At 45.5% G+C, this 20,095-nt stretch overlaps 1 protein-coding gene across 6 annotated transcripts in view; it reads right to left on the reverse strand.

Moving 5' to 3' along the window:
- LOC108031403 (hemicentin-2) overlaps window positions 1-20,095 on the reverse strand; it is a 109,374-nt gene that overhangs the window by 53,096 nt on the left and 36,183 nt on the right. The gene's annotated exons all lie outside the window — the stretch shown is intronic.

Here is a 20,095-nt window from a genome sequence, read left to right on the forward strand (position 1 = left end):
ACGGCAGCTGGAGAGCAAACATCGCTGGGCCTCCAGCTTTCGTCCATTTGGGCCATGTGCATCATATTTGGCCAGCAGGCCGGGTCCAACATTTGGCTATTTGCATAGCAGGCAATCGGGTAGCAAACTGCAGACAGGCGAACTTCATCAGCAAATTAAATCTTTGCTCTTGTGCTTTACCCACCAAACTACCTCTATATATATCTGCATAGGTTACAACCAATTTCGAGAGATTTTCCGGTGACAGTTGCACATTTTCGTCGAGTGCGCCACTCATAATTACGGCCAAATGGAGACACCCGGCAGCCACGTCAGTTGCACTTCATTAAATTTGGTAAAAAAGAGGGGAAATTATATGACAGGGCCGGAAGTAAATATGCAAACTTTTTCAGCGTTCGACTAATGAATTTCAATAAAAGTTTTCCACTTTTCCGCTGGCGCCATTGTTGAGCGATCTATCACGCATTTCCCGGTCCCCCCGCCTTGGCCACCATGTTGACATTGACAAGTTGGCAGGCGAAGCGAAATGCAATCAATATCCAATATTTACATGTATTCCATTCCAAAACCATTTGGTCCTAGGGGGGGTTGGAAAAATTGAAATGCAGCTGCAACATAAAATAGATGTCAGTTTTGCTGGAACTGACAACAAAACAAATTGAAAAGAAAATGGTGGCAGCAGGATCGGGCAGATAAGCCCACACACAGATACTCACACAGACAGGCACACCTTCATTCACAGTCGCCTCCCGCATAATTGTAATCAGTGTTTGCCATCATTTGCGCCATTTTACCCGTCGAAGCGCAGCCCGAAAGTATGCAGTCCGCCATGCAGCTCAATTGTAGGCTGACCTCTGACCCCTGAACCCTTACCCCTTACCGCGTGCGTGTGTTGGCCACCAGGGGTTGGGAATAACGCGGCGAGTGCTGAAAAAAGCCAGAGCCACTACAAGGAAGCAGCTTCAACATAAAATTTTACGAGTCGTTTACACAAATAGCAACACTGTTGCCAATAAACGCCGCCCCCGCCTCTTCCTACTCAACCCTTGACCCCGGCTTGTACCTTTCCCCACTTTTCCCTACCATAACCAAAGCCCTTCCCAACCCCATCCACCCACAAAGTCCAAGAGCGCTCGTTCTTGCAATTTTTATATTGTTCCAAAATGTTTTCGTTTCAACGCTTTTATATTTATTTTGTGCACAGGAAAAAATTGCTTGTAGCTGCGCCCCCCTTGCTGCACGCCACTGCATTGGAATTGTAAAAGGGTGCGGAGGATGGTTGCGGGGGGAGGCAGGGGTGTAGAGTGTGTGTGCGTGTTGTGTTTGCTAAAATAATGGATTCTTATGCGCATTTGTTTGCACGATGTCGGCGACGGAAGTGGCGGCCCAGGATGAAATTGAAAGGTGGCGCTGGGAGGGGGTCGGCCTCGGATGGCTTTGTTCTCGGTGGCGCATTCGCGAATATGATTGGGAAAATCAGTAAAGTGAAAAAGGACGAGGCGGCAAGGCGACAAATTGAGAGCGAAAATTTTATACTCTTTGAAGGGTACCATAAAAAATTACAATTTTAAATAAATATACAAATAATTGGAGTCCATATAAACATAAGAGTAAGTATTAAACTTGTTACATAAATCAAATAAATCAAATATTCTGGTGTGGCATTTTAGGTGTCTCAAAGTAAGCAACACAATGTGACACTATTTTTGGACTGTTCAGTATGCACTTAATTAAGCACCGTTCACACAACGTTTTAAGCTCCGAACTACAAATTTTCTTGCCTACTTTTGGACACCTAATTAAAAAATAAGCAAACCTAGAAAAGTAAAAAATCTGTTTAATTTGCGTAAGAATACGAAACAAGAAAATAAATTTTGTTAATATTTATGGCCTCGATTTTACCATTTTGAGCTCAGGCAAACCAACTCCCAAAGTTGTCAAAACTGTTCGTCCATCAAGGGTATATAAATTGTACGTGGGAGCGTGGTAAAAATTCATACACATGAATCATGTGCCCGGGGGTCCTCGAACGTGCGTGTGAGCGCCTGCACGACTGTGTGAGTGTGCGGCGGCAAACAATTGAATGCTTATAGCATTGACTTTTGATTGGCATTATGGACGGAACTGCGGAGTGGTTGTGTAAAACCAAGGCACACAGACAATGAGTGTAACAAGGCAATTAAGTATTACGCATACGCGCCGCGTTCGTTTTTGACACTTAACAACAGCAGTTCTGCGCCGGAAAAGGGTCAGGAAAGTGCTCCGACCTCGAGATGTCACACCAGGCGAATTGCAGATGGAGTTGCAGGATGCAGGTGCACGAGTGCACCCACTAAGCGCAGTCCAGGCAAATATTTGCCGGTGAAAAACAAGAGGGCAGCAAATGAAAATGGCAAACAACAAGTGGGGGCAGGCGGGGTATTACGAGTGCCGCCGCTGTTAACACTCGGATCCAAAATGCTACCACGTAGAAGCGAGCTTGAGCTTCAGCAGCTTCCCCAACGAATGGGAAATTCACGTGCTGGCTCAGTGGACTTAAGCCGGGATCTTTATTTCGATGGGTTGCCTGGGATATGGGTCAGATTTGTTAGCCCGTTTTTTCATGCCAAGTGGCTGATCCAACTTATTGCAACAAATTCGGAAACGAAAATCTCCTTGAAGGAGCAACGACCGCAGATCATAAAATATTATTTTATGGCCGACTCGACGGCTGCTGTGCATAGACAGGGCCCAAAGTGATAACGGTACACACTAGCACATAGCCAACAATAAACTACAAATGGCTGCCGTGCACATAAAAGGCATCCCTCGCCCGTTGGTGTTGGTATGTGCTGTTCACATGGATACACCCGTTCATGTCCTCACTTTTTGGCATTTTTAGCGTTACCTTTTCCCCGACTTTCCCCGGGTTTTCCCCGGGTTTTCCCGCTCCCAGTCCCCAGTTGCCTTTGTCAACGATGTCGTTTTGTGCGGCTTTCACCTAGTTTAACTCTCTCTCTCTCTATGGCCACCCGATTTCGCCGTCTTTCCCCCACCTTTCTCACTTTGGCGCTCTGTTAATAGTTTGCCTTTGCTAGGAGTGAGACCCCTTTTCTTCATTTTTTCCAGTTTTTATGGGACATTTCGCTCGCGAGCTTACTTCGTTGGCTTTGCCAAATCCATCGCCCTCCGTCAGACTGCGTTTTTTTATTTGTAAGTCACAGTTTGTTGTTACCATTACTTTTATTATTTTTATTTTCTTGACATTCTTAGTGTAAGCCTTCCCCACCATCTTCTTATATCCTTATCCTCCTTCCACCGAGCGAGTGCGTTTGTGTCATTTTGTCACATAGTTTTCATGTTTTATTTAGCCATGTCTGACAAGTCGCTCGCCCCACGATCCGATGTCCTTTTGCAGCTCCGCACTTTACGGTCTGCCCCCCGGTGGCAACTTCATACTTTACAACTTTGTGGCTGTTCGCCGCCGGAGAACGCACCTCACTCATATTCTTTATGGCCCCTGCTGCCCAGAGATATCCACTTTCTGCAGAGGGGCATGGGCATGGGGGATGAGGGATCTAGTCCGATTCCGCGCCCAGTTTTAATTACTTATCAAGTTTTAAATGCCCGCTTTTCACAGCCAACTGCCTTTTATTGGGTAGACATTTGGCTCGCATTGTTTGTCTCGTTTTATGCCCTGGCCGGTTTCACTCTGCTGCGCACTCTGTCATAAAATTGTTAATGTCCTTTGGCGTAAAATGGCTTTTGAATGACCGAAGGCGGACTGGCCGCGATTACGGCCCGGCATTTCTCCGCCTAATTAAATGTTAATTTCAATTGATTGTCCTGATTTCGCAGGATTTCCCATTCCATACCGCACATGGGGATTGCCTGGGGTTGGCAGCATGGCAGGATGGCTGGAAACTAAGCCAACAAGTCCTCGAGTGCACAAGTCCTTCGGAGAGCATGTCGTATTCTAGTTCTTGGCAAGGACTCGTCGCAGTCAAGTTGTATTTAAAAGGATTATGCACTCGTGTGTGGCACTCAGACGGGCTCCGTGCCGGAAATGCATTGTAAGCAGTCGCCCGGCTTTTCCCTCCGCTGCTAAGACAAATTGCCCTTCAAGTGCAAAACAATTGAACTGACAGCTGAGCACAGCACGGGGAAAAATATCACAATATACTTCGTACACCCAGAAATAAAATCAATCTAAGAACCTTTCTCTCCATTAAAAAATTAATTTCTATTAATTAATTTCTCAAGATCAAAAATATTATATCTGCTAAAAAAAAGTTAACTAATTTCATATCTGTATCTATCAATCACATTTTCTTCTTGATTTCAGGAATACTTCTTCTGGAATGCATGAAAAAACAGGTTCTTGAATTGTTTTCGAATTTTTTTTTACGTTTTTCCGAGCGTATGCTTTAAAAGGCTATTATAAGTAGGAAATATAATTTGTTTGTTGATAGTAAAACCTTTCTAAAGGTAACATTAAGACTGCTTTTTCAAGTGTAAAACTGAGACAGAAGCTGCGACATCTTGTTGAAGGTGATGTGGAGTCGCGAGGAAAATAAGAGCAGTGCGAGATGGCAAAAACAATTGCAGTGCGATAAAGTTTTATTGAAAAACATTTTAAATGTATGGAAGTTTGTTTGGCCCTTGTTTCAGCCCTGACCCCTTTGGCAGGACTCTCTCCGTTGGAGGAGAAAGTTTGGCGAGGCCGAGGACGAGGACCTCGAGAACCGGGGCGACATTATTCATCAGCTTGTCACACACATGCTGGGCGAGTAGGAGTCCGAGTGCAAATCTGGAGGAGCTGGTGTCCCCTGATTGGACGGATCCCAGTTGGAGCCACTGGCCGCAATGTGCGGTGCATTGGCCAGGTTCATTCTCTGGGCCACCTCCATTCGCTTGCAGCCTTGCCTTTGACAGGGAATTTAATTTGATTTGAATTCCAGTTTGTTGTTTATTTTTTGCTGACTTTTAACATTTTCCGATTAAATTAATTTGTGCAACTCAGGCAGAAATGTCCGGGCTGCCAGAGAGTTTAATTTATGTCGGTCTGTTATTTTTGATGCTCATAAATTTTTCCGTCTCCACATCTGCAAGATTATTTATGGCCAATCGAACGGTAGGAGTTGAGCAATCATTTGGCTTAGAGACGTCTTACCAGGAGTCTTAGTGCACCGCTTGTCGGCAATTTGTAGGCCGAATCAAATGCCGATCAACATGAACTGCTTTTCGATTTACATGCAGGACACTTGGCTAATCCGGCAACCGACTCCATCTGGCCATCTACACACAGTCCTGTTCTCGGCCACATTTGCATTGTGTGTGCATGTGGTTGCTACTCTTTCAGCTGGCAGTTACCAACTGGCGGTTGCGGCACTGGTTTCCATTTTTCTATGTGTCGTCCTCCTCTGTGGGCTTTCCTCGGCCTCTGCGTTGTTGGCACGGCATCTGGCCAATTGTGGGGCATCGGAATCGGAATAGGAATCACAAGCGGAACCTGCTGAGTGGGGACAAACAACATGGAGCCCCGGCAAATAGAGAGGACGTGGGCTTTCCTGCCCTCATTGTTATTTCTTGTTGTCCAAGGACGAGAAGTTTGTTTGTCTGCCCAAATGCATATCGAAGTTTTGTTTCGTCTCGTTTCCTTACTTTTATTTCCTTTTACTTTCTTCATAATCTTTTCCACTTTTGCCCCCCAGAAGACATTAATAAGGCAAAGATAAACTAACCGAAAAGAGCATTAAAATTTACTTACTGACTTAACCGACCATAAACACAACTCCCCCTCTGCCAAAACAAAAAGGATAACATCTGACCTACTGTAGCACACTTTACGGCTGACATTTGCTGAAAGGGGATGATGGCTGGGTGGGGGGCAGACAGGTGGACCACATGTTAAATAGAAGCCGCCGCGTTGGAGCATAAGCTCTTGCCTTTGGCGCTGCCTTTGCTCCTGGCCAAAAGCAGAAATCCCTTTTAATAGCAAGCGAAACGAACACGTAAATGAGCCAGCACATTACACATACGCAGCGTGGGCTGCGCCGGGCATTATGCACTTGCCTCTGCCCGGCCAGGAAAGTCCATTTGGCCGGGCGATAAATTAACAACAACAAAGCGGGTGTGGGGTGGCCAATGAATGGAGTGAAATTACTTAATGGTACGAAATTGTACTTTGCTTAATTACTTGGCCACTGATACCGCAAGCACACACGCGGGGAGGCACAAGGATACACAGGGATAGCCGGCTTGTATGTCATTCGAGCGTCGCAGCGCAGTCGTGGGTGCCGTAAAAACAACTTTACGTATTTCGCCCAAGCTCGTAAATGGTGGGTGCGGGTGTGTGTTGGCCTTGTTTACGAGCTGCCTTCTTGAGGTCGCCTGGCTGCTCCTGGCTGCTCCTTGCGGGGCTTAAATAATTCCTAACCTACTATTTAATTGGCACGCGTAAGCGATGGCGTTGCGCATACGCCGTGTATGACATTTTAAATTGTTTATGAGCTGCCCGGGGCTAACTGAGCGTAAACTGCGGCCCGCTCGCAGCCTTGGCACCCTGGTTAATAGAATAAGGTGCTGCCAGGCAGCCAGGCAGCCAGGCAGCCAGTCGTCCTGCTATCCTGCCATCCTGCCAGTTAATTGTTGGGAGAATTCCTGCGCTGCCAATGGCAACGCGCTGCTACTTCCTGGCGCTGCCATGATTTGCTTGGGGCATTCGGGTTATCACTTTGGGTTAAGTGGTTCTGGTTTAATTGGCAAAGTTTTTGGCCAGCAGCCCCCCTCCTGGGCCACCCGCTCACCCACATCCGCTGGCGTTTAGCAGCGGTTTCCGGCCATTTTCCACCCCCCAGAAAGCCCTGTGTGGTTGTGCAAATATTTGCTGGCCAAACTGAAAGGTTAGAGCGGGAAAGCCCCCGCTTTGTAGGTGTTGCTGCGACATTGTTTGTACATGATTTGTTATGTGAAATGTACACACGAGCCTGTCTGTGTTTGTCGAGGGGCTCGAAAATATTTTAATAATCATCCAGTGCATTAACTCGGGGCCGCCTTGTAATTGCATAATAACAATGTCCTGCTCCTTGTTTGCCCGCCGGCGTCAAATCAATTTTGCGTCCGCTGAACAAACAAGCGAACTACGAAGGTCCCTCGACCCACCCCCCACCCGAGTTTTTGGCTAAATTATTAAGGCCTCATTGCGTGTCACTACTGTCCGTTCGATTGTACATTGTGCCATTTTATTAGTTTCCAAATTTGGGTTAATTAAAAATTTATTTTGTAGTATTGTGCCGCTGCTGCTGCTCTGATTACACAAATATGTGTGGCATACGTATGGCCGTGTGGGCCTGCATTATGCTCCGTGCTCAATGCAAATGCCCATCCCCGGGCCAAAGGGGCGAACTGCAATCGATTTTGCATTTCGGCCAAATTTATGTCGTTTTCATATTGAAATGGGTTTTGCGGGGCGGATAGAGGGCAGCTCTTATCGGGGTAATTAATATGAATTCATTGCAAATGTGTTGCATACTTAGGAGCTGCCTGGCCGGCTGGCTCGCTGGCAGGAATAGGACATGTCCATATTTATGATATCAATTTGCCTTTGAATGCTGCTCAGTGCTTAATGTATTACCCGGTGAAGTTGCATCTGGAGCTGGAACTAGAGCTGGGGAACATTTTCCACCAGATATCACAAATCAGCAAGGGCAAAGTAAACGGCTAACAAATATTTATAGCGAAGGGAAGCAGCGAGCCGAGGAATCAGAAGTGGAAGTCGAACTGGAGCGCCTGCAATATTTATTACAAGTTGCATTCAGTCAACAAGCACAATGGCTGCCAGGCGAAAACAAACAGCTGAAGGCAGCAGCACAGCAGTCTATTGCCATCCAAGGCCTCCTCGAACCAACGGCCCAATCCAAGCTCAATCCGAGGGGCCTGCAGTGGAGAGAAATCATTTAAATAAAAGTCAATGTCATGCCATGTAACGAAGACAGCGAATAAATAGTCGCAGTCGGAATATCAGGCCCCAAACTGTTTCCAGACATGCAAAACGGGGCCAGGACGGGGGCTACGCTCTGCTATGGTATAGAGCTTCTTGGGCCACTGGCTGGCACGAGCCAGGCCCGAGGAGGGCGAACTTGGAGACCGGGCCAAGACTCGGTAAACAGCAGAGATATGGGGCGTATGTGTAATATGCTAGACAGCGAAAATTGTATAAGAAATGGGATCGCAGAGGCAAGGCGAAGCGTCGTCGCTAAATAAATGTCCTCCCGCACAGAAAATAAAGTTGGTCGTTGTGTTTGTGTAGCAATCATAAGTTTAAAGCTCAGTTTTACACAAGTAAAATATGAGGGGTTTCTTGGAAATAGTAGGAGTATTGATGTTAGCTATGGTAACAGTGAGGTTTCTTGAAGAAATACCAGGAAAATTGATGGTTATTTATAAGAATGCTTCCAAAAATAATATATTTGATAAGTAATATTACGTATTTACTCTGGAAACCATATTGCTATTGTTTTATTTTTCAAATTTAAATGATCCCATGTACTTTTTTAGATTGTAAAGAATTCTTGATACTTCCCAGCTTTATTCTACATTTTCTTGCAGTGCTATTTCCCTTTCTCCTTGTTCTAAGCGAGGCAAAATCTCGGTCGAGCTGAAAGACATTTAATTTGGCATAAAAATGAGCCGCGCTGACAGATGGCCCGCAAGATGACGGCGGAGGCGACGCAGGTAGTCCCTTTTCCAACAAGGAGCCCGCAGCCCACAGCCCGCAGCCCGCAAGGATGCTGACTGAGTTCGCCTCTAATGTATTTTCATTTTATAGGCTCATTAAATTACGCTTTATTGCCGTTAAAATAAAATATGATGTGATAAAAATAACCGCTGTCGGGCGGTTCTGTCTCCTAAGTGCCCGGCCATAAAGCGGGGCGATGCGAATAGAGCACGTCTATGTGGCGGCTATATGGTCGGTTGCATGCTGCACTTCCTTTAATATCGCCCAGAGCCGCGCCAAGATGCACAGAAATTGCCATCAGAATGTCTGGCCAAATCTAGTTTCCATGTCGACCCATTTTCGGAGTCATGTTTGCCGGGATAAATTTATTTCTCCGCTCTCACGCTTTTTCGTTGTTTTTAATTATTCCACTTTTGTTGTCTGGCCCGGGACTTTTACTTCTATTTTTTTGTGGATTTTGTCGGCTTGTCACATTTGAATGAAATGAATGAATGAGCCGGGGGATCCTTTTGGGGACCGGCTGCACTCTGCCGGCACAAAATGTCAGCCCAAACTAATCGGATTAGTGTGTCCTACTGCTGGTTGTGTTTCCTTTTTTTTGGCTTGCCACCAGCAGCGCCACCATCGCCCCGTTTTGCACGTGTGACGGATGGGTCCTTGTGCAGGGAGGAAGGATACTTTCAGGGAGTGCGACTGGCGCTCGTTAGCCCAAGTGACCTCCATTCGGGGGGACTCGGCACGTTTTAGTGTAATTAAAAAGATATCCGGGCAGACAGTCGGTTGATAGTGCCACCGGATACACCTGCAACGCTTTTCAGCTGAAAAGATTTCTCACACCCAGGCAGCCGAGAGAACGGGTGACGTGACACGACTGCAGGAGGAAATTGTTGTCATTTCAAATGGCGAAAGAACATAATTTCTGACGTATGTGATTACGGCAACTTGCACTGCGCCACGGCTCACGAAAACGGGGGCAGGATGAGGCACTCCGTCCAACCTCACCGTAGACAAAGGGCCAAAACGAAACAAAAAGCGACAAGCAATAAAATGAGAAACCGCGCCATGGTCGGGCTAAAGCCAGGCCAAAAGCACATCAATCAAGGATGGTGGGTGGATGGAGGGGCTTCCACAGGATCGGCGGACTGCTGGGCAAGAGGAGTTACCGGATGCGAAAGGATAAGCGTATTGTGCGAAAGAAAGTATTCGCCCTGTGTGCCCCGAACTGCTGTTTGTTGTTAGTTTCATGCCGCACCGACGACCACAAAATACCTACAAGTCACGGGAGTCACGGAATTCACGGGGTCCACGGGCGGGGGCCATGGGGGCACTGCCACAAAGGGGCGGGGATTGTACTCGGTTGCCAGTCAGTCAGTTAGAGAGACAGTCAGACAAACACGGACATAAATATAAAATATGTACGTGTGCGTGTGCTGCGGTGCGCTGAACAAGATTAAAGTGTTGCCCGCTCGGGGCAGAAACAATAAAAAACTAAAGGGGATTTCGCAAGCTTAGTATACCGGCACAGGGAATACCCTAGAACATTGCACGTCCAAGGAAAAACATTGAAAAAATGTTGTAAATAGATTTGTTACAGTGTTTGCGACTTAAACTTATCAAAATAACATAATTCTTGTGAACAAATGGATATTTAATATATGAATCTGCAAATATCTTTTAAAAGATTTTAAACTGAATTCTGTAATAGTCAAATTTAAATATTTGGAAAACCAACATCAAATAAAATCTTTTATTTAATAATCTTTAATAAATCAAAAATGAATTAAATAAGAAATTTTTTTTTGTAGAAATATAAATTTCTTCTTTAATGCTATAAAATGTATTCATTCAAAGATTTAAAGTCTTAATACTTTTCCCCCATAAAGAGCATTCCATAGGAAAATTCTGAATGAAACTGACATAATTTTTGACGGGTCGAGTGAAAAGTGAGCGTTTATGGGTGTGTTTGGCCCCACAACTTTGTTGCCGCAGCACAATAAAATGTGGCAATTTCATATTTAGTTTTCCCTGTGTGTCCTGATTAAGATGGCAGGCGCACACGAAAAAAGGGGGTCCAGGGGAGGGGCTGTCCTGCCCCCTACCCCTGCCAGTGGGGTCCACAATTAATCTCTGCTGGGAAACACAGACACCTCCCCATGCCCATTTTCAGGGGAAGATGCATGTGGGTATTATTTTATGGCTCATGGTAATTACAGGTGTCGCTATAATAAATTATCTTTGAATTTACTGTTTGTCGTCCTCATCGTTGTTCGTTGTTGGTCGTCGCTCGTTGTCGTTGTTGTCGTAGTCGCTGGCATTGTTAATGTTGTTGCTGCCAGTTGGCTGTTCGTTGTTCTTGTCACCGGAGGAGTCTTGTCGCAGGATCCTTTGGCCGGGATAGTGTGAGTGAGAGTGTGAGCCGGGATAATTGGCTGGCCAACTGGTCGTCCTGCTGGCGCTGCTGCTGTTGGCAGCTCGCATGTCCTGGCATTGATAAGCTTTATTAAAAAGGATAATGAGCCTGTGGTCGTAAGCCTGCGCCAGTGTGCGTGTGCCCGTGTCCGTCTGCCCGTGTGTGTAATGCGGTTTTGTAGCCCCGTCCGTGTGTGTGCGGCGTGTGTTTGGGCCATTGCCCCGTGCATGTGTCCATTATAAGTTGTGCCGTTGTTTACGAGTTGTCGGCTGCTGTAGTTGTTAATAGTTATGAGTTAATGGAGTTTTTGCCGCTGCCACCACTGTTTGTTTGCTTGTTGCCTTCCGTTTCCATTATTATTTTCGGATTATTATGATTACTTTTGTTTGGCCGCATAATCAAATTAACTGAATGCGATCCCTGCCACTTCCGGCTGCCGCCTGTTCCTGACAAACAAGTTTATGTTTTTACACCGATTCTTGGGCCCGCGTTTCCTGCCCGGCGAAAACCCCCATAATTGCATAATCAAGCGCCTCCTTTGCGGAGCTACAAAAAATAAAACACAATTTTTCTCAAACGACTTTTTGATGTGGCTGATTCCCGTTTGATTGGGTAACGCAAAGTTACACGGCCATACGTATCGATCGCTGGTGGGACATATGTTATTCAAGCGAGCTGCCATATTTCACATGCAGTACCTTTTTGCGTAACATAAAAGCCCTCAACAAAAAATCGAATGCCTTAAAAAAAGTAGTTTGAATACATTTTTTGGTAAAGCAAATTTTCGATTCCAAATGTGTTCGGTTTTCTTGTGATTTTATCTATCACCAAAAAATCAAATCAACTCTTATATATCATAACAAAATGTCCACAAGACAATTAAAATGCCTCAGTGCTTAAAATACCTTTCTAAATTAGTTTTTGTGTCTGAAAGTATGCAACCAAATACTTAAAGCCCAGATATATAACGAATTTATTTAGAAACCGAATTGTATTTTCTTACTGCATACTTTTAGGCACCCTATTGATTTCTGTAACACCCATAATGCTTATTTTTCATTTCTTAGCCCATTACTTAATAGAATTAAATGAAAACAGAAGCTAGCTTATTAAAAAAAGAACGCTTTCCACTTCACCAGTCTTTAATGCTCTTGCTACCCATTTGGCTGGCCCAGTTAGCTTCTCCGCTTTTGGGCTATTGATTTTCGGGACTGCATGGAGGCGGTCTTGTTGTGTCTGCATTTCGACCGGCATTTAAATGGTTTTCGAACCCGAAATCCTGTCGAGAAGCACGTTTCGAATGCACTTCACATGCAGCGCATTCGCTTCCGCTTCTGGATTTTATGGACTTACGTCGCCGTTCGCCGTCTGAGTGCCGTTTGGGATTAAAGTGTCCAAGTGGGATGGCCAGGCACCACTGGTGGTTGGGTGCTGCCTTTGGCTGCTTTTGGCTGCTCTAGGTGGTTTAGGTGCTTAGTGCGGTTTGGTCAGGGGTGACAAGTACATGAAGCTGTTCGGTCTGTTTATGCATGTGCTGAAACGGCAATTTAATGAGCGTGCCAGGCGTAATCCTTCCCTTAGTCCTTGCAGGAGAAAGGGAGGAATTCGAGGGGAAAGGAGCTCCACCTGCCACTCGAGGCGAGCAGGAAACGGAAATTACTTTGCAAACACTTTGCACCACCTTTGCTCCTTCGCTTAACCCACGGGATCCTCGCGTGGCGACTGGCGCTGCAAAAAGGAGTCAAGCGAAGTCGGGCGGGCTAAGGTGTCCTGCTGCCTTCGTCTTGCGTCATCCTTCCTCCCCCTTTTCATTTTCATTTTCATTTTCTTCACGCTATTCCTTCAGCCGGCTGCTCCTTTCAGCCCTTTTTATGGCCAACGGCTGTATGAAATATGAATTGCGGTTACTTCAAAAATCTCCTCCGCCTCGCCTGGCTATTTCGCCGAGTAGCCGAGGGCAACAAAAATCAACTGCATTTAACTTTGTTGTGCTTTTTCGTCGTAGTCGCTGCTGCGGCACATTGCCATTTTATGGCTAAATCCACTTTGGCAACACACACATAGGTGCCGGCAGGAGTGGAAGTGGAAGGAAGGAAGCAGGACGCAGCCAGGTGGCCAAAAGGGGGCTTCCACCTATGGCTTATTGAAACTTGTTGTAAGTTAAATTATGGCCGAAATGCTGTTGGCTGCTGCTGTTTCAGTCCTTGGCTGGATGGGTAGATGTGTGTGCGGGTTAAAATTACCTTTAAATTGAAAATTATTGTATGTGCGCGCGCTCGACTCGCACTCGAATCGCAGCTCCTCCAAACGCTCGCCCGGCTAAAACATAAATTTCTGTGGTTTCTGCCGCAAATTGCGTTGGCTGTTGGCTTGCAGGATGTTGGCTATGGGATGTGGGCCGTGGGGTGTTGGGCGGCCCACTGGCAGTGGGCCCTGAATTACTTTTTCAATTTAAGACTCTCTCAGCGGCAGGTAAATGAATTAATGTGTGGGAGGCGGGCGATGCGGACATCTTAATTTATATTCATAAACATGAAGAGGCTGGCTGCAGAGGCAGGGATGTGGATGGAGTGGTAGAGTCCTGGTCACCAGTTGTTCTTTTTGTCAATTTTGAATGGCTTTTAAAATGATTAAATTTCATTTGTGAAATATGCCGCTGTGACAGGCGGACAATCAGTTGACCGACGGAGAAGGAGGGGCATCATCTGGCTATTGGTTTCAAATCGATTTGCTTGACATGTTTGTTAAAAGCCTCGCGCTTCAAGTGTCCGCTTTAAGAACCTGGCCTGAAGTCTACTTTTTGGCCATAATTCTTGGCCGACAGCCGGGGTTCAAGTGTTTTGAACTTGCCTGAGCGGAGCCTGTGACATTTTCTCCACACTTGGCACGCGTTAGTCGTTTGGGCGAATCGTCCTTGCCCCCTGAAATTCAAACTCCTCACGGGCTTGTTTGTTTGCCTAGCGGGCTCGTAAATAAATCATTTGATAACTTGACGCGCTGCCTTCCGCCCCCCACACTGCCACTCCTCCGCCCACGTATCCTGTATCCCGTATCCTGTGGTCAAGGACTCACCTCAAGCGACTGGCGACTTGTCCGCCGCCAGAAGATATTGTGATTTATTTGCTTTCGCTTGGCTGTGACGTGATGCGACGTAGGGCAGTATCGATTGGGTCTAGCTTTACGAGCTCCACGGAGAAATAACTGATTGGGATCGATAAGCGGTGGGTTATCTTGCCTATTATAATGTATTTGTAGGACGAAATATATTTGAGAAGTTGAGTATCAGCTATACTTGAAGAATCGCTTATTCTTAATATTTATATACTTAAACAAACCCCTTTCTTTTTTTCTTTAAGGTGAGATTTGATATATTCTTAAAATCAAGATTACGTGAGATTCTTAGGACTATTTCTCCTTATGTGTGTTATGACTAGGCAATTTTCATCTCTATTTCAGAGCGTATTCGCCCTGATATTAAGAACATTTCCACTTGAAAAGGTGAGAACAAGAGTTCTTGAATTGAACTCTTTTGAACTAGGCTTTTCTTCTTTTTGGAATTTTTCTAGTTTTCCATGGTTACATTTTTCTTTCTACTTGACTGCCGTTTGGCCAGATTTTCTTTCAGTGCATGCCCCGTTCAGCTGGCTTACCAATTTCCAGTTGCCACTTTGTTGTTCGGACGCAAAGGGCGCAAAGCGGGAAAGCGTCGTTAATTTTTACTGGTACGAGGTACTGCGGGGTAAAGTTCGGTCGGACATTGCTGGGGCAACCGCTCGCAGTTTCAATTATCTAAGTCCTCTCTTTCATGTGGCTGCCGACAACAATTTACACTGGCTTTTGGGCGGGCCGGTTCGGCACGCCAAATAGTTGGAATTTTCCCAAATAGATTTCCTCTGCTCTGGCGTGGTCGAAAGACGCATGCGAGAGCCGGGCTCATTTAGGGAATGGCGAAAACTTTTGCCGAAAACACCGAAAGGTAAAGCAGCAGGGTCGTAAAAAACTCTTTAAGCTCTTCCGGTGGAAACATAAGGCAACAACAGGGTTTTCCACTTAGTCTTCTTCGGGCGGGGATCAGGTGGCATACGCCCGCTGTCATAACCGAATCAATATGACAGGTGCAGCTGGGCCGAGCCAATCAGCTATTAATAGAGCTGAGAATCAGCTTAGACGACAGACTTATGGCCGAAACCGTTCAGGACTTGGCCCACACACACAAACACCCGGACACGGACACACACACGCTTGACCCCCAAGAAAGCGGACAATTTTCTATTTATAATCAGGTTGAAACGGAGACCTAAGCCTCCGTTTTTGCAACCCCATATTCTTACCACTGGCATGGGGATTAGGTATTTGAAAAGTTTTTGACCCAAAAGGCTTTGGCATGTGTGTAAAGGGAGGAGTCCGCAGTCCGGAGTCCATAGACAGAGATATATCTCCTCTGGCCGGATTTTGTTTGCCTGACTTTGTTGCCACTTGCCAACAATGGCAACCTGTCGGGAGTCGGCAGTCGGCAGTCGGGAGTGCGGAGTCCTGGGTTCCAATCCCTGCCTTCCTTCGGATTTGCCTACTTGCCTGAATGCCCATTATCGTCATCTCCATCATCGCCATCAGACCCCAGCTTGAGCACCGGCTTGAGCTCCTAACCTAAACCCCTTTTGCGTTTTTGATCTATGCCCCAAAATCCAATGCCTCACATACAGACAAAAGTTTTGAGGCGCCACAAACTTTTCGGTGGCTCTGGCTCTCGAATTTCCCTGTCCCAATCCCTGCCGCCGAGTTGTCATGGCAATTTTGAAAGGAGATATTCAATTTGGCTCGCTCCTCGTCTCCACATAATACTTTCTAAGCAGTTTGAAGTTTTAGGGCCACTTTAAATGGCCACAATTTGTTGTCGGAATGCCGATGGAGCAACTAATTTAATCAAATTAACTCAAGTATCCGGTTCGGTGCATGAAAATGATCAACTCATTAACAAATAAAAGTTAGTCTTCGAAGGGGAAAATGTGTACAAGAAGTTAAGCCGATTAACCGGTAGAAAGTTTTGATTTATTCTTCCTGCTGACACAATTCAATTTGGTCAGTATTATTCTAGCCAAGTGCCAACAAAGGGCTGAAAAGCGGAACAAGGGGCTTACGCCAAGGCGGTCTAAGCCGGCGAGTCGGTAAAATTCAAACAATATGGCCAAAAGCTCATCAAGCGCATCAGTGGGTCTTAGCCTGGCCCAAAGCTGACAGCATCTTAGCCGGAACGAGGAGCCGAAAAGCCGGAACAGGAGCTGTGGCTGCCACCAAATCCATTTTGGCAGCCCAGCCGGGTGGCCGGGGGTTCTGCTGAATGCAAGGTAGTGAAATTTACAATTTAAAATGCATGCATAATGAATGTTGTTTGCTGTTAAAAGACTTTTTGTCCGGGGGTGCAGAGGGTAGAGAGTGGGCGGGGCCAACACGACCATGACCCCCAGCTCCTCCTTGCCAATGGGGCTGGATTCACCCCCAGCGTTGGCTACCTCCTGGTCATGAAACAAGGCGAAAAAAGCACATAACAACAACTCAACTCGACTGCAACTGCAGCTGGAAAATCCTTAATCTGTGCGAAATTTAGCAGTGCAGAGTAAAATTGGGAAACGCAATGGGGACACGAAGAAAAAAGTCATGAAATGCCAGTTTTAGTTTAGGATTTTGTATCTTGTATTTGTATTTTGTTATTATAATTAAAAGTAAATTAAATGGGATAGAAGGAGACTTTTAACAACGTGTAATCATATGTTTGTATACAACAAATTATGAAAAGGTAAGTTTTAAATTAAAAAGACCCCAATAGTTTTAACTGTGTACAGTAAACTGGTGATATGTAACAAGAACACAGTAAAAAAAAAAGGAATTTGGTATTCTAATTAAAACGTATGTAGGATCTTAATAGTTGTATATTATTGTATTCATATAACATATTCAAAAATAAAGCAGGAAAAAAATAAGTACAAATAGATTCAAAAACACCCATTAAATTCCATCTGTGCAGACTAGTAGACAAGTTTAAGAGTAAAGCAGGGATATGAGTTGGATGAGACCACGACTGGCAGCTGGATGGCTGCTCGCCTTGGCCTCTGCTTTGTTTTTTGGCTTATTTTGCATTAGAAAAGCACCAACAAACCAGGAGGGGGCTCCCCTGCCCGCCCCTGCTGTGGATGCACATATTTGCCCGACTTTGTTTGCCAACACACAGATACTCTCGCACACACACGCACCCAGAAGCACAAGCACGGTTGAAAAATTTGTGCATAATTTTGCTAGGCGAAAATATGCTTTGGTCCTTGAGGAGCAGGAAGCTGGGAAATCGATGACAGGACACATGCCGAACCCCACTTCCGCCGGGAGCCCTCTTTACACTTGCTTTGTTTGCGGATTAAGCTGCCGGTGTGCTGTTGTGCTCGATGTCCTTGTTGTCCCAATGCCAGGATGCCAGAATGCCAGGATGCCATTCAATGCTATTCCCCACTTCCCCACCCTCATCTGCATCCTCGATTGAGCCCGAAATGTTGCGTTCTCTAATTTAATTAGGCGCGTGCCGCTGCGGGAAGCTGTTTGCAATCAGGCGTCGCATACAAACGCCTTTGGATTTGCCACATTTACATATATCCTACACATAAAACCGCACACCCACCTCCCCGGGGGGTGGGCGATGTACCTTTACATCCGCGCAATATTTTCATTACGTGCTCGCTTCCTTGGCAACCGACGGCGACAGTTTTTCCCATATTTTCCGCTCTCTTCCCCACGTATCACAGCAGGTTGCGATTTTCTTTAATTGTTACACACACGTGACAACGATTTATTTAAGTAGGTTCCCCCGAAAACCTGGAATTTCGTACTTTCCAGACTTAATTACACATTACACATTACTTTTTCCCAGAAAGTTTCACTTTTATTAAACGGCTTACATAATAATAATATTCCTACTATTTGATTTCTACTGAGTCACAACCTTGTTCAGGCACTATTTTGGCACAATATCGATTGAACCTTACCTGAAACTGGCTTGATTAGTTCTTGGCTTTCATTATTTTAGTGGGCCATTAAAAGTTGCCCCCCACAACTGCCCCGCTCGGTGCCACAACTTTTTTCGATCTAAACTTTTGTGATTTTACGGGCTCCGAGTGATGTGGCTGCAATTTCCATTAACAGTCAGCTGCTTGCACACACATGGCAGAGTGGCGATACGGATCCTTCGCACACCCCAGAGCCCATTAAACACATTCCAAAATTGAAAAGTCATGTTGAACTTTTTCACTGAGCTGCTGGTTTTTTGGCCAGTTTGCATGATTTGTATTTATCTGGGCGAGTGGAAAGCTCTTATCGGCCACAGTTGAGATGGGAAACTTTCGGTTTGATTACTTAAGAATTTGCTCAATGATTTCGAATAAAACCGAATAGTTGTCCGAAGTTCAAGTGGCAGTCTGGGCCAAGGATTGACCAATCCGAGCTGATCGTCTCGCACACACCCACTTTCAGGGCCGTAATAAATTTCCGCCTGCTCGAGTGTCACACACACACTCTCTCATTCCCGCCACCCTGATGTCCTGGCCATTATCCTGCATATAAAGTCGTTCATTTCCTTGTTGTTTTTCGGTCATTCCCGCTTTGATTTGACCCCCATGCACCCCTCAATTGTACTGCATACATAATAAATTTTATGAAACGTAAATTTTTATTGAGAACAATTTTTGTCGCTGCCATAAAAGCGGAGAACATGAAAGGAAAAGCTCGTTCCCATCGAAGCGAATGTTTTATTTATAGCCCGGGTTCGATTTGGAAATTAATTTCGCATTAACTATTTTCGGTGCCGAATTAGAGGAGCCAAGGCAAACACAAACAGCAGTATTAGAAATGCTCACTGGGTAAACATAAACAAAGCCCCCCTCGGGACCGAAAACATTTCAAATAGTTCGAATTAGCAAAACAATACAAATGGAGAGCAAACAGAGAGCAAAGACTAAACACAAATACGGCAACGAATTCGAATTTGCTGCTGTAAATGAAAATGAAAAGCAAAATATTGCGAATCAAACAAGGCAGGCTAAAACAAAGCCCAATGAAATGAAAGGGACTTTGAACCGTGCGACCGAAATCTAATGACAAACGCCGGTCCCAGCTGCTGATTTGTGATGGATAAATAGAAAAAGAAATGCCCCCGAAAACAAAGCGACAAAACTAATGTTTTATGGGTGTGTGCCCACGCTGCGTATACGTAATCCCCCTGTGAACTTGGCATTAAATCCGTCATTTAGATTACAGGGCCCAAACAAATCGAAGGGGATGGACAGTGACTGACTGGCCTCTTAAATTTAAAACCAATTGGTTGTCGTAATTGCCTTTAGCCCCACTTTCCGAGCCCCTACGATTATCGGATTACGCCTGTGAGGAGGCAGGAACAACACGCGGGATAATGGCGAATGCATATTCATAACAAGCAGCAATATTTATTAAAACGATTGCCGCCCGCTCATTTGAAATTCACCGGCGATGCTGCAAAATGCCTGAATTGTTAATGAAATAATGAATATATATGAGTTTAAAGGCTGAACGACTTAAGCGCCTTTCACGCGAGTAATTATATTTCAATTACATGCTGGCCAGTGGGGTTGGTATTCCTCTACATAGATCTCCCCTGCTGACCTAGATCACCTCGCAAAACCTTGGGAAATCGCTCCGAAAAGAGGGTGAACTCATCAGCTCACGGCTCATTAGCACGTTTCTGCGTCTCAAGGGGGGCGCAAAAAATAGGAATGGGTCCGCCAGACAACTTGATTGAACTTCAATGAGCTCGAAGATGGCTGCTGCTCGGAGCTCGAGATTAATGCTAATGTGACAACTTAATCGAAAGCCATTTACCAGTCATGTCAAGTGGAGAGCGGCTCCGCAGAGCTCGTTATTATGACAGGACCTCCAAGGATATGGGCTGGAGT

The sequence above is a fragment of the Drosophila biarmipes genome, chromosome 3R (assembly GCF_025231255.1).
Source record: "Drosophila biarmipes strain raj3 chromosome 3R, RU_DBia_V1.1, whole genome shotgun sequence".
NCBI classification, from domain to species: domain Eukaryota; kingdom Metazoa; phylum Arthropoda; class Insecta; order Diptera; family Drosophilidae; genus Drosophila; species Drosophila biarmipes.